Source organism: Triticum urartu, chromosome 5A (assembly GCF_056163025.1).
Source record: "Triticum urartu cultivar PI428250 chromosome 5A, HENAU_Tu73, whole genome shotgun sequence".
Taxonomy (NCBI): Eukaryota; Viridiplantae; Streptophyta; class Magnoliopsida; order Poales; family Poaceae; genus Triticum; species Triticum urartu.
The window spans coordinates 25,101,193-25,114,578 of record NC_141877.1 but is presented as its reverse complement, the minus strand read 5'-3'; the positions used below and the strand labels follow the sequence as shown (position 1 = coordinate 25,114,578).

At 48.8% G+C, this 13,386-nt stretch overlaps 1 long non-coding RNA gene across 1 annotated transcript; it reads left to right on the top strand.

The window, feature by feature from the left end:
* The first annotated feature begins 4,582 nt into the window (after positions 1-4,582).
* On the top strand, positions 4,583-5,299 carry LOC147967680 (uncharacterized). Its single transcript, XR_015603189.1, has 3 exons — positions 4,583-4,693; positions 4,803-4,860; positions 4,946-5,299. It is a non-coding gene; the product is annotated as an uncharacterized LOC147967680 (long non-coding RNA).
* The last annotated feature ends 8,087 nt before the right edge of the window (positions 5,300-13,386 follow it).

Here is a 13,386-nt window from a genome sequence, read left to right as displayed (position 1 = left end):
AAAAGTCATTCAAAAGAAGCACTCCGGGCCCGTCCAGTTTGGACCGTATACTCGATCGCTCGTGTCAGATACATGGCACCCCTGACAAGCCAGCCAACCACACCAACAGGTATTGTTGGGTGTTCAAGCAGGCCGGCAAGTTAAATGTCGAAAATAAAGACAAGGGGCTACATAGCGGCGATGAGGAGGAGCCCCGACCGCCGAACACCGGAGGACAGAAGGGGTTTCCCCCACAAGTGCAGACGGTGAACATAATATACGCAACCCACATCCCTAAGAGGGAGCGGAAGCGTGCGTTAAGGGACGTATACGCGTTGGAGCCAGTCGCCCCAAAGTTCAACCCGTGGTCCTCGTGCCCGATCACTTTCAATCGCAGGGACCACCCCACTAGTATCCGCCATGGCGGATTTGCCGCATTGGTTCTAGACCCAATCATTGACGGATTTCACCTCACTCGAGTCCTTATGGACGGCGGTAGCAGCCTGAACCTGCTTTATCAGGACACAGTGCGCAAAATGGGCATATATCCCTCAAGGATTAAACCCACAAAAATGACCTTTAAGGGCGTCATAGCAGGTGTAGAGGCCCATTGCACAGGCTCAGTCACACTTGAAGTGGTCTTCGGATCCCCGGATAATTTCCGAAGTGAGGAGTTAATCTTCGATATAGTCCCATTCCGCAGTGGCTACCATGCACTATCCGGGTGAACCGCGTTTGCAAAGTTCAATGCGGTGCCGCACTATGCATACCTCAAGCTCAAGATGCCAGGACCTCGGGGAGTCATTACAGTCAATGGAAACACCGAGCGCTCTCTCCGAACGGAGGAGCACACGGCGGCCCTCGCAGCGGAAGTCCAAAGCAGCCTCTCAAGGCAATTCTCCAGTCTGGCGATAAAACGTCCGGACACCGTCAAACGCGCCCGGAGTAACCTACAATAAGACCATCTGGCACGTTCCGAGCGAGAATAGCAATACGGCCCCAACTCCAGCCCTCGCGAAATGGCGAAATCCATGCTACGCGTACATAATTACGCTATGAAAATACCATGGGCATAGGGGGAGGGGCACGACCACGGCACGCCCCAAAAACGCGGCTCAACCGCACTAGGGGCTGCCGATTTTACCATTTTTTCTTACTTTCAGGACTTTACTCTCCGAAAGACCTGTACGGCAGTACAATTGCCGCACACACGATACAACAACCATGGAGGCAGAAAGCTATGTCACACCGTGGAAATCCCAGGTGGTCTCTATAACGAGCAAAATACCTGTCTTACATACTATCCCGCAGCTCGCCCTGGAGGGGACATGTCAAATAGTCCCACCTCTTGCTTATCGCACTATTTGTATCGTTCTTCTTTAATGCACCTTTTTCGAATAAACAATGCTTAGCTTCAGTCTATTATTGCATTCTCCATTCATTCCTTTTTATGTATATATGTTCAGTCATGACATTTAGCACTCGTACACTTTGGTACGTCCAATACGCCAGGGGCTCAAGCACCCCATAACACGGCGTGAGAAGTTCGAACACTTTCACAAGTGCGGCACTCTGAACTTATAGCATTATATGCATCAGCTCCGATCATGTCTTTGGTCAATAGTTGGGTTTGCCCGGCTCCCATGTTTTGGTACCTTACATTCCGCTATATCGGCTAAGGTAGCACTGGGATAACTACTGCGATTGTGCCCCGGTTCAGCTGGGCTAAGCACCTCAGTAGACAAAGCTAAAACTGACTGTCATGATAGGGCGAGAGCTGGTTGCTGTTCGAGAGGTTTCGAGTCCCTAAAGACTTATGCCGCTTAGGGCGAGGAGCCGGCTTTGTCTGGCCTAGGCGTGTATAGCGCCCCAAACTCGGTCTTCCAAACACTAGGGGCTTCACCAAAATTTAAAATTATAGAATTCCCTGGCTAAGTGAGAGTGATAACGCATTATAGTATGATTGCCTTGTTCGTTGTGCTGAGCACCTCTCTCGAAGGACCCAAGAATGGGAAAAGGAGTGCTCAGGTTTATCCCGAACACCCCAGAACTCGTGGCATGGGGGCAGAAACCGACGACTCGCCATCTCTCAGATTTAATAAACGGCCGTATAGAAGGTAATATTTTAAATTCAAACAAGAGTTGCATAGCGCATATGAAAAAGTTTTCAGCGTAGAGGATCACAAATGCGAGTTCACTCAAAAATTATATCCTTGGAACATTCATCCGCCACAAGGTGGGCACCCTTCAGGAAGCCCTCATAGTACATCTCGGGGTTGCGATGCTCCTTCCCCTGCGGTGGCCCGTCCTTCACCAGCTTCTCAGCATCCATCTTGCCCCAGTGTACTTTAACACGGGCAAGCGCCCTGCAGGTGCCCTCGATGCAGACGGAGCGCTTGATGACTTCAAGCCACGGACAGGCATCCGCCAGCCGCCTCACCAGCCCAAAGTAGCTCCCAGGCATGCCCTCTCCAGGCCACAGCCGGACTATAAGACCCTTCATGGCCTGTTCGGCCACCTTATGGAGCTCGACCAATTGCTTCAGCTGGTCGCTCCAGGGCACCGGGTGTCCGGCCTCAGCATACTGAGACCAGAACACCTTCTCCGTCGAGCTCCCTTCCTTGGCCCGGTAGTAGATGGCGGCATCTGACACGCTGTGGGGCAAATCTGCGAACGCTCCTGGAGAGCTCCGGACTCGGGTAAGTAACAAGTAATTCACTTCCACGTGCTTGCTTTGCATAATGAATGCCTTACCCGCCGCTATCTTCTTCATCGCCTCAATTTCCTGGAGGGCTTTTTGGGTTTCGGCCTTGGCAGACTTGGCGCTTTCAAGGGCCGGCGCGAGCTCAGACTCTCGCGTCTTCGAGTCAAACTCCAAACTCTCGTGTTTTTTCACGAGAGCCTGGAGCTCTTGCTGCACCTCCTCCACCCGCGCTTCCTGTTTCCCTCGCTCGGTACGCTCCGTGGCCGCTTTGTTTTCGGCCTCGGATTGCGCTTGCTTCAGGGTCGCCACCTCGTTTGTGGCCCCTGCCATAGCCACGATGATCCTGTCATTTTTCGCAACCACATCTTTTTAATATACTTACACAAGGTATTACTTACCTTCTTTCTCCTCGAGCTGCTTCTTGGTAAGGCTGAGCTCTTTCTCGGACTGCTTGAGGCTCTGCTTCAACGCATCGACCTCCGCAGTCAGTGCGGCAGAGGTCAGCAGCGCAGCCTGCATACCCATATTGACATACTTATGTTAGACTCTTGTGTTTATTATTAGATCCTCTATTCGGCTTTTCTTTGTGAACACCAAACAGAGCATCAGGGGCTATTTTCTATGCAGTAATATTTTCATATATTTTTTACATAACTCAAAGCCTGTTAGAAGGCTGGCACAGGCTTCAGTCAGCCCGCTTTTGGCGGACTGAACTTTCTGGATCACTGCACTCATAATAGTGCGGTGCTCCTCGTCGATAGAGGCGCCATTAAGCACCTCCAGCAAGTTATCCGGTGCCTCCGGTTGGACGGAGGTCACCGGCGTGGTAGGCTTGCCCTTCTTAGTGGGGGGCCGCCTGCCGGAGTCCGGAACCACTGAAGGTTCCGGTGCGGTGTTCGGCCCAGGGCCGGACATGGAGCCCTTGGGAGCCTTGCTCCCTTTTCGCCTGCAGTCCAGAAGGTCGCCTTGCGGCGCCTCCAGGACCACCTCCCCTTGGGTTGGAACCTTTTGGGACAACACCGCAGCGTTGTCCGTAGGGCGAGGGGTGGAAGTGGTCGGAAGTGAAAAGCTATTCACATCCGACGAATCCAAGGAACCACTCGACGATATGTCGACTTGAGCTCGGGGCGGTCTGCATGATTATATTCGGCGTTAGGAGAAGCTGTGCAATAAAGGAACACTACGAGTCACTCTGGTGTCCAAATACTTACGACTTCGCCAGGGGCTTGGCCCTGGGCGGCCACTCCTCTTCGCCATCGGCGGCGTTGGTGGAGTAGTCCGGAGGAAGGGTCCTTCCCTTCTTGGACCCTCCAGCCTCCCTCGTTGGGGCGATCTTCACTAGTAGAAAAATGGTCAAACGTGAAGCACATTAGTGCCGATTTGTATTTGAGCCGGCACTAATGTACACATTAGTGCCGGTTCCAACGGATAGCCGGGCCGCTTTCATTAGTACTGGTTCGTGGCGAACCTTTAGCACCGGTTCGTGCCACGAACCGGTACTAATGAGAGTGGTGGCAGGATGTTGCCAGAGTGGGGCCCCTCTAGCACCTTTAGTACCGGTTCATGCCACGAACCGGTACTAAAGGTCGTCCTATATAAACCCTTCGTCCACCAGCACTCTGTTCTTCCCCCTTTCCCCTCTCCGGCCCTCTCCTCTGTTCTTCCCTTCTTCCTCTCGAGTTCATCACAAAATTTGCCCAAAATTTGTCAAGATTTGAGGGCCCTCATCCATTCAAATGATCACAAAGGTTAGCAACTTTGTCCTTTCATCTCTCATTGCTAGATTAGCTCTTGCATTGGTTTATATAGTGATTAATTTGTGAGTTTAGTAATTTGGGAGGATATATATATATATATGTGTGTGTGTGCTAGTATTTCATTTATATGCAATTTGAGGTCAAAATAACACTTAGTTTGCATATGTAGGTGTGGTTTACTTAGTGCCTTCTAAATCTCCATCGTAGCCACCGTCGATCGCCCGCACCGTCCCGTCGCCGGCACCACCTTGTGGTGAGCCTCTTGTTCATGAAATTTTATATAAAAATTGATTTTTGTGTGATTTGGATATATAGTTACTCGTATAATTATCTTACCCGTACGTTGTTTGTTATACATATAGTGCCATGGTTTTGATATCCGTCCCCGTCGGCCCTAGTCCTTGTTATGATTCGGATGTGGTATGTATATTCTCTTTTAAAACTAGTTGCATTTTGTGTTTATGACAAATTATGCCCATCAAGTTGACATAGAAATTTTTTCTAGGAGGTATCTGAACCGGAAATTCCAACCGACCCTATTGCCGAGAGGTTAAATTTAGTTGAAAGAGAAAACGAGTACTTGAAAGAAAAAATGAAAAGAATTGAGGGGGAGAAGATGGAATTGGAGTTGCATGTTGCCGATGTCGTCGATGATCACAAGATCAAGATGGAGAAAATGCGCTTGAAGATTAGAAAGATTAGAAAATATGCCATCGATAGTGAGGCTTGGTATCATTATGCTGTTGGATCCATTGTTACCTTAGTTGCGATCTTGATCGTATTTGTTGTTGCATTTAAATGCTTTAGCTAGAGAGTTATTTGTTTGTTGCATTTAAGTGTTGTATGAACTTTATGTATGAACTTGTATTATTTTGGTCTATTCGGTGTTGTGTAATGAAGATGAGCCGGCAATGGATGTACGATGACCGATGCTCTCCCCAGTTCGTTGAGGGCGTGCGTACTTTTCTGCTTGCGGCTGAGGCAAACAAGTGGGCGGATGGTTTTATGCGTTGTCCATGTGCTCGCTGTAAGAATGGTCACAATTACTCTACGTCAAGAACCATTCACGTCCACCTGTTTAAGACCGGTTTCATGCCCCATTATAATGTTTGGACCAAGCACGGAGAAAGAGGGGTTATGATGGAAGACAATGAAGAAGAAGAGGACGACGACAGCTATCCTGGCCATGGGTTCCCTGAATACGATGATACAACAATGGGGGAAGAAGCTGAGCCGGTAATGCGGGAAGAAGCTGAGCCGGCAATGCGGGAAGAAGCTGAAGAAGAGGCATCAGATGAGCCCGTTGATGATCTAGGTCGGGCCATTGCCGATGCAAAGAGAAACTGCGCAAGTGATTTGGAGAAGAAGAAGTTGCAGCGCATGTTAGAGGATCACAAAAAATTGTTGTACCCGAATTGCGTAGGTGACAAGAAAAAGCTGGGCACCACACTGGAATTGCTGCAATGGAAGGCAGAGAATGGTGTATCTGACAAGGGATTTGAAAAGTTGCTGGTAATGATAAAGGATATGCTTCCAAAGGACAACGAATTGCCCGAGAGTACGTACGAAGCAAAGAAGGTTGTCTGCCCTCTAGGGTTAGAGGTGCAGAAGATACATGCATGCCCTAATGATTGCATCCTCTACCGCGGTGAGTACGAGGATTTGAACGCTTGCTCGGTATGTGGTGCATTGCGCTATAAGATCTGCCGCGATGACCCTGGTGATGTTGAGGGCCGGCACCCCAGGAAGAAGATTCCTGCCAAGGTGATGTGGTATGCTCCTATAATACCACGGTTGAAACGTTTGTTCCAAAACAAAGAGCATGCCAAGGCGATGCGATGGCACAGAGAAGACCGTAAGAAAGACGGAAAGTTGAGAGTACCCGCTGACGGGTCGCAGTGGAGAAAAATCGAAAGAAAGTACGGGAAGGAGTTTGCAGATGACGCAAGGACCGTATGGTTTGGTCTAAGCGCAGATGGCATTAATCCTTTTGGGGAGCAGAGCAGCAACCATAGCACCTGGCCTGTGACTCTATGTTTGTATAACCTTCCTCCTTGGTTGTGCATGAAGCGGAAGTTCATTATGATGCCAGTGCTCATCCAAGGCCCTAAGCAACCCGGCAACGACATTGATGTGTACCTAAGGCCATTAGTTGAAGAACTCTTACAACTGTGGAATGGAACAGGTGTACGTGCGTGGGATGAGCACATGGGGGAAGAATTTGACGTAAAGGCGTTGCTGTTCGTGACCATCAATGATTGGCCTGCTCTCAGTAACCTTTCAGGACAGACAAACAAGGGATACCGCGCATGCACGCACTGTTTGGACGGTACTGACAGTATATATTTGGCTAATAAGAATGTGTACCTGGGACATCGTCGATTTCTTCCGAGCAGGCATCCCGTAAGAAAGAAAGGCAAGCATTTCAAAGGTGAGGCGGATCGCCGGACGAAGCCTCGCCACCGTACTGGTGCTGATGTATATGATATGGTCAAGGATTTGAAGGTGGTCTTTGGAAAGGGTCCTGGTGGACAACCTGTTCCGAATGATGCTGACGGACGCGCACCCATGTGGAAGAAGAAATCTATATTTTGGGACCTGCCCTATTGGAAAGACCTCGAGGTCCGCTCCGCAATCGACGTGATGCATGTGACGAAGAATCTTTGTGTGACCCTGCTTGGCTTCTTGGGTGTGTATGGGAAGACAAAAGATACACCTGAGGCACGAGAGGACCAGCAACGTATGCACGGAAAAGACGGCATACATCAGGGTCATGCAAGCTACGCTCTTACCAAAGAAGAGAAGGAAATCTTCTTTGAATGCCTGCTCAGTATTAAGGTACCGTCTGGCTTCTCATCGAATATAAAGGGAATAATAAACATGGCAGAGAAAAAGTTCCAGAACCTAAAGTCTCATGACTGCCACGTGATTATGACGCAACGGCTTCCGGTTGCATTGAGGGGGCTTCTACCGGAAAACGTTCGATTAGCCATTGTGAAGCTATGTGCATTTCTCAATGCAATCTCTCAGAAGGTAATCGATCCAGAAATCATACCAAGGTTATAGAATGATTTGGTGCAATGTCTTGTCAGTTTCGAGTTGGTGTTCCCACCATCCTTCTTCAACATCATGACGCATGTCCTAGTCCACCTATGCGAAGAGATTAACGTTTTGGGTCCTGTATTTCTACACAATATGTTCCCCTTTGAGAGGTTCATGGGAGTCTTAAACAAATATGTTCATAACCGTGCTAGGCCAGAAGGAAGCATCTCCAAGGGCCGTCAAAATGAGGAGGTCATTGAGTTTTGTATTGACTTTATTCCTGACCTTAAGCCAATTGGTGTTCCTGAATCGCGGCATAAGGGCAGACTGGATGGAAAAGGCATGCTAGGAGGGGAACAAATAATATGTATGGACGGACATTCTCTCATTGAAGCACACTACACAGTTCTACAGAATTCCGCCTTGGTGGCTCCATATATGGATGAACACAAGAATTTGCTACGCTCCAAACACCCGGAGCGGTCTGATGACTGGATTACACGTGAACAAACCAGGAGTTTCGACAGCTGGTTGCAAGCACGTACCATGCATGACACCTCTATTGAAGATGACATGTACTTGCTGTCCCAGTTACCATCTTCGAATATAATGACTTTCAAAGGGTACGAGATAAATGGTAATACATTTTACACGATCGCCCAAGATAAGAAGAGCACCAACCAAAACAGTGGTGTCCGCTTTGATGCAGAAACCAAGACGGGAAAGGAAACATATTATGGTTATATACAGGACATATGGGAACTTGACTATCGACGTGGTTTGAAGGTCCCTTTGTTTCGGTGCAAATGGGTCAATATGACACGAGGCAGGGTAACGGAAGACCCGCAGTACGGAATGACAACAGTGGATCTCAACAATCTTGCGTATGCAGACGAACCATTCGTCCTAGCCAATGATGTGGCACAGGTTTTCTATGTGAAGGACATGTCTACAAGGGCAAGAAAAAGAAAAGATAAGGAAGCGAATGCATCGTACGATGAGTCAAAGTGGCACATAGTTCTTTCTGGGAAGAGAAACATCGTGGGAGTGGATGACAAGACAGACAAGTCAGAAGATTATGAAAAGTTTGATGAAATTGCTCCATTCACAATGAATATTGACCCGAGCATCCCGTTAAATGATGAAGATTTTCCATGGCTACGACGCAAAGGGACACACGCGAAGAAAAAGTTTCACACCCAAAGATCTGGGATGTGATCGGCTTAACTATCATCACTTTCTTCTGTGTTTCACACCCAGGAGGGAATCTCTGTAATAGTTAGGGTAGCTAGTTATGTGTTTTGGCATTTGAAACGCGAAGAAATTTTATGTGCTCAGAGATTCCCATGCCAACTTTCATGCATTTATTGATTTTTCAGCTAAATGACCCTAAAATTGAAAAGCATTTCAAATGAACTCAGAAAAGGATGAAAGTTGGCATGGTATCATAATTTCACCCACATAGCATGTGCAAAAAAGTAGAGAGGGTTACCGCAAAAACTGGATACACTTCGTGTACAAAATGGACAATCTGTTTCGAAGTATCAGGGTTTCGGACGAAAACTCATCCGTTACAAAGGCATTTCATTTTTAAATAACTTAAGCATTACCAAATTGAATATAATGATAAAACACACTAATATTAAACATAAGAAAAAAGAATCACTGGAAAATGTATTTTTAAAGTTAAGTTATTCACAAACTAGTGATTCACACAAATTTCAAATAATTCAAAATTTAAACTATTCAAATTTAAAAACTACCGGCACTAACTGAAAGTTTCTAAAAACTATCAAAAATATTCACAAAGAAACTCTAAATACAGCAAAAAAACAACTATAAATAAATAAAACAAAATAAATAAAGCAGAAAAGAAAAAACTAAATGAAAAAAGCCCACCTACCGGGCAACAGCGGCCTGCATACGACTAGAAACCCAACCTGTTGTTGGGCCAGGATGCAGGCCCGCAAGCCCAATAGGCCCCACGGGGCAGAGTAGCAGAGGTAGGCCCAGAAGGCCTGCTTTAGAGAGGAGCTCGAGACAGCAGTGGCGGCGGGGCTTATAAGCAGGTGTGAGCGCCCTTCGGCTAGCGAGGTGGGACTAAACTTCTGCGCCCCTCGCCTGGCAGCGCACCCCCTTTAGTACCGGGGCGTGGAACCAACCGGTACTAAAGGGGGGGCCTTTAGTACCGGTTGGAGCCAGGAACCGGTACTAAAGGGGGGTACTAAAGGCCTTTAGTACCGGTTGGTGGCTCCAACCGGTACTAAAGGTGTCCCCTATTTAAGAAACACTTCGAAAATTTTCAGTTTCTCATCTCCCACTTCTCTCTGCCGCCGCCCCGTCCCGCGCCGTCGCCGCCCCCGTCGCGCCGTCCCCGTCGACTCCGCGACGGCCCCGTCCTCGTCGCGTCGTCCCCATCGACTCCGCGGCACCCCTGTCACCGTCCCGGTCGCCGATCCCCTCGCTTCGCCGTCGCCGTCGCCTTTGGATTGACCTCGCCTCGCCGTCGCCGTCGCCTCGACCTTGCCCGCGCGCGCTGTGAGCCCCTCCCCCGGCCCCTCTCCTCCCTCCAATCGATCGTAGCGCACACCGGCGCCGGCGCCGTAGCGCACACACACGCGCGCACGCGCACACACACACACACTACACACACACTAGACGCGCACACACACACAATTTTTCTGTTTTTAGCTTTTAGTTTTTTCTGTTTTTCTGTTTTTCATACAAAGTTTTAGATGAATTAATTAATTAGATTAGATTAATGTCAAATAGTATGTAGAAATGTTAGTTATAATATATATAATGTCAAATGTTATAGAAATGTTAGTTATATAGAAATGTTAGAAATTTTGGAAATGTTAGTTTTAGCTAGCTAGATGAATTAGATTAATTTCAAATTGTTAGACGATGATCGATGTTTTTTTAGTTTCTTATATTTTTAGTTATAAAATTTAGAATTTGCATATATGAAATCATCACAATCCATCATTTAAAAAATGTTACTTTACTTTTGCGGCATATAGTATTTTGTTGTCGACGATGCCCGGCCCGCATCCTCGCCGTCGACACGTCCACGACGACGTCCTGCTTCAGAGGACCCATGTCCGGGACTGGGCTCCGCCGGGCTGGCACTGGGAGGTGCTACCTTCAGGGGCGCGATGCTTGATGAGGAACCCGGCCCCGGGTCCCATCGTCGACCCTCATCTCCTTTGGTGGCATTCGCGTGGGCCACTTTCGGTGCGGAGGGAGCCGGCCCCGCCGGAGGTGGTACGTCGCCGTGTCAGGGAGGAGGACGAGCACGTCCATCGCTACATGGCTGCTATGGACGTCAGGTTCTCCAATACCTGGCAGGTTCTTTGGGGAGATCACCCGAGCTATGATCCAGTGATGGTTCCTTCTCTTTGGGTGTCCACCGCCCGCACCTCAGGAACCGCGAGTGGCCTAGATTACTCTGTAGTATTCGATCTTTATTAGCTTGCTAGCTAGCTAGCTAGTGATGTATTCAATATTATATCTATTATTCGAGACGATGTATTCAAGATTATATCTATTATTCGAGATTATACTAAATTGTTTTATATTTCTTTTGGCATAGTTAAATAAAAGCTATGGCGGACAATACCGACAGAGAGAGAGAACAGACCATGTTCGATATCATACGCGGGCCAGATGATGATCAGAATGAAGAAGATTTTGACGGCTCCGAATTTCTAAACAACACCGGAGAGGGTGATATGATATTCGATCGCGACGACCGAGAAGATGAAGTCATGAACTACGACGAAGAACATGTTGATCCTGAAACAACAAACACTGGCGAGGTATATATATTTATATAAGCAGGAATCTGGTGATCATCGCATGTTTTAAATGAGTTGAAGATATATTAACGAATCGATCTTTCTTCTTTCAGCCATCCGGATCGAGCAAATCTTCAGGCAAAAGGACGAAACGAGGCCCGAACAAAAAGTTGAAGGAGGGCGTAAAGTACAATATCGAGGCATTCAAACCTAATGGCGAACCATTAGCGCCTAAGAAGATTGCGGACAAGTTCGTTCGTCAGTGCGGAGTTCTTGTGAAGGACCAACTCCCGATCTCCCTTCAAGAATGGAGAAAGCCAGCAAATCCACGTCCAGATGTTACTTTTGTCGACGAGAATCAAAAAAATCTGCTTTGGGATACTCTCATGGAACATTTCACCCTACCAGATAATTTCACAGAAGCAGATGTGCGGAAAGTCAAGGATGCTGCTTTTAGGAAGATGGCGGTTGCATTCAAGAACCACAAGAGAATGACGTGGGAGAAGTACGTCAAGGGAGGAAGGAAGACTCCAGTATTCGAGGGGATACTAGAGAATCAAAGTGCTCATTGGGACGATTTCGTGAAATTCAAGGATTCAGAATTAGCTAGGGAATGGTCGAGAATAAACAAGAAGAATGCCGAAAAAAAAGGATAAGTTCCATAAGCTGGGGCCAGGTGGCTACGCGGTGGCAATGCCTAAGTGGGATAAGTCTGAGAAAGAGATGGAGGATGCAGGTGTCACTCCGGTTACTAAGAGCTGGCCCCCCAGGTGCAGGACTTGGTTCTATGCGCATGGGGGGGAGTTGGACCCGAAGACAGGCAATGTTTCGATGAAGGCATGTCTGAACGGAGCCGGCGATGCGCTACTTGTTGCAATAGAAGAGGCTCGATCGGGGGTGTTCCAGCCCAACAGAGAGAACGACGAGCTTACGCGTGCCTTGGGAAATCCTGAACACCTGGGAAGAACACGAGGCAAGGGTGCTCTTCCGTGGTATGAGGGGTTTTCGGACTGGAACGCCGACTACAGAACCCGTGCGAGAAAGAAGATTGCGGAGGAGAAGAAGAGGAAGATGGAGGAGGAGCAGAGGAAGCGGGACTATGAACGCCTTCAAGGCCTAGAAGCAAGTCAAGCGGAATTGGCAGCTAAATTCCAGCGGCAGCAGGAGCAGATCGACTCACTTAGCCAGCAAAGGGGGTCTCAGCATCTGCAGCAGCTAGCGGATGATCCAGCATTGGATACCACCACCCCATCCATGCCGAGAAGCAGCGTGGGTTCCACCCCGGGCGACGCAGTAGTGCTGGATAGATACCCCGTGGATGACATCACGGAGAACACTAACTGCGAGCCACACTTCAAAATGAAGAACATATCCATGAAGGTGGCGGACGCCGTTGCTTTTTCAAATTCCCCCGAGGCAACCTTCCATTGCAACCCGATTCCAGCGGGCTATGCTCGTGTCTTGGTTGATGAGGTGGTGGACCCTTATTCGGAGCTACAGCTTGACATTCCTGGAGGTGACGACGAGCACACATTGGGAGAGGCCATACATCGTGTCATCCTATGGAGAAAGGATTGCATCATCTTTCGAAGGCCACCGACACCGCGTCACCCGACTCCTCGTCGAAGTCCGCCACCGAGTCAGCAGACTCCCGCTCCTCCAAGTCCACCAACGCGTGAGGCCACTCCTCCTCCTCCAAGTCCGGCAAGGTGTCAGGCCACTCCTCCTCCAAGTCCGACACAGCGTCAGACGTCCACTCCTCCTCCAAGTCCGGCACAACCTCAGGCCACTGCAAGTCCGGCACAGCTTCAGGCCACTCCTCCTCGTCCAACTCAGCCCCGTCAGCCGTCTCCGCCGCCTCATCAGTCGCAGAAGAGACACCCCGCAGCTATGGTGCGTAGCGGTACGAGTCGAGGTCATAGTACAGGAAGTACAGGCGGAGGCAAGCAATATAAATATGGTCCAAACCTCACTACTCCTCTTCCTGTGAGGGCTTGCGACAGGACCGAGGAGCAAACCAATGCCATAGTGCAGGCAGAAGTCGACGCCCATTTTGGACCGAAACCGCCACCGCCGCCAAGGGGGAAAGTGCCTGTGGAAGTAG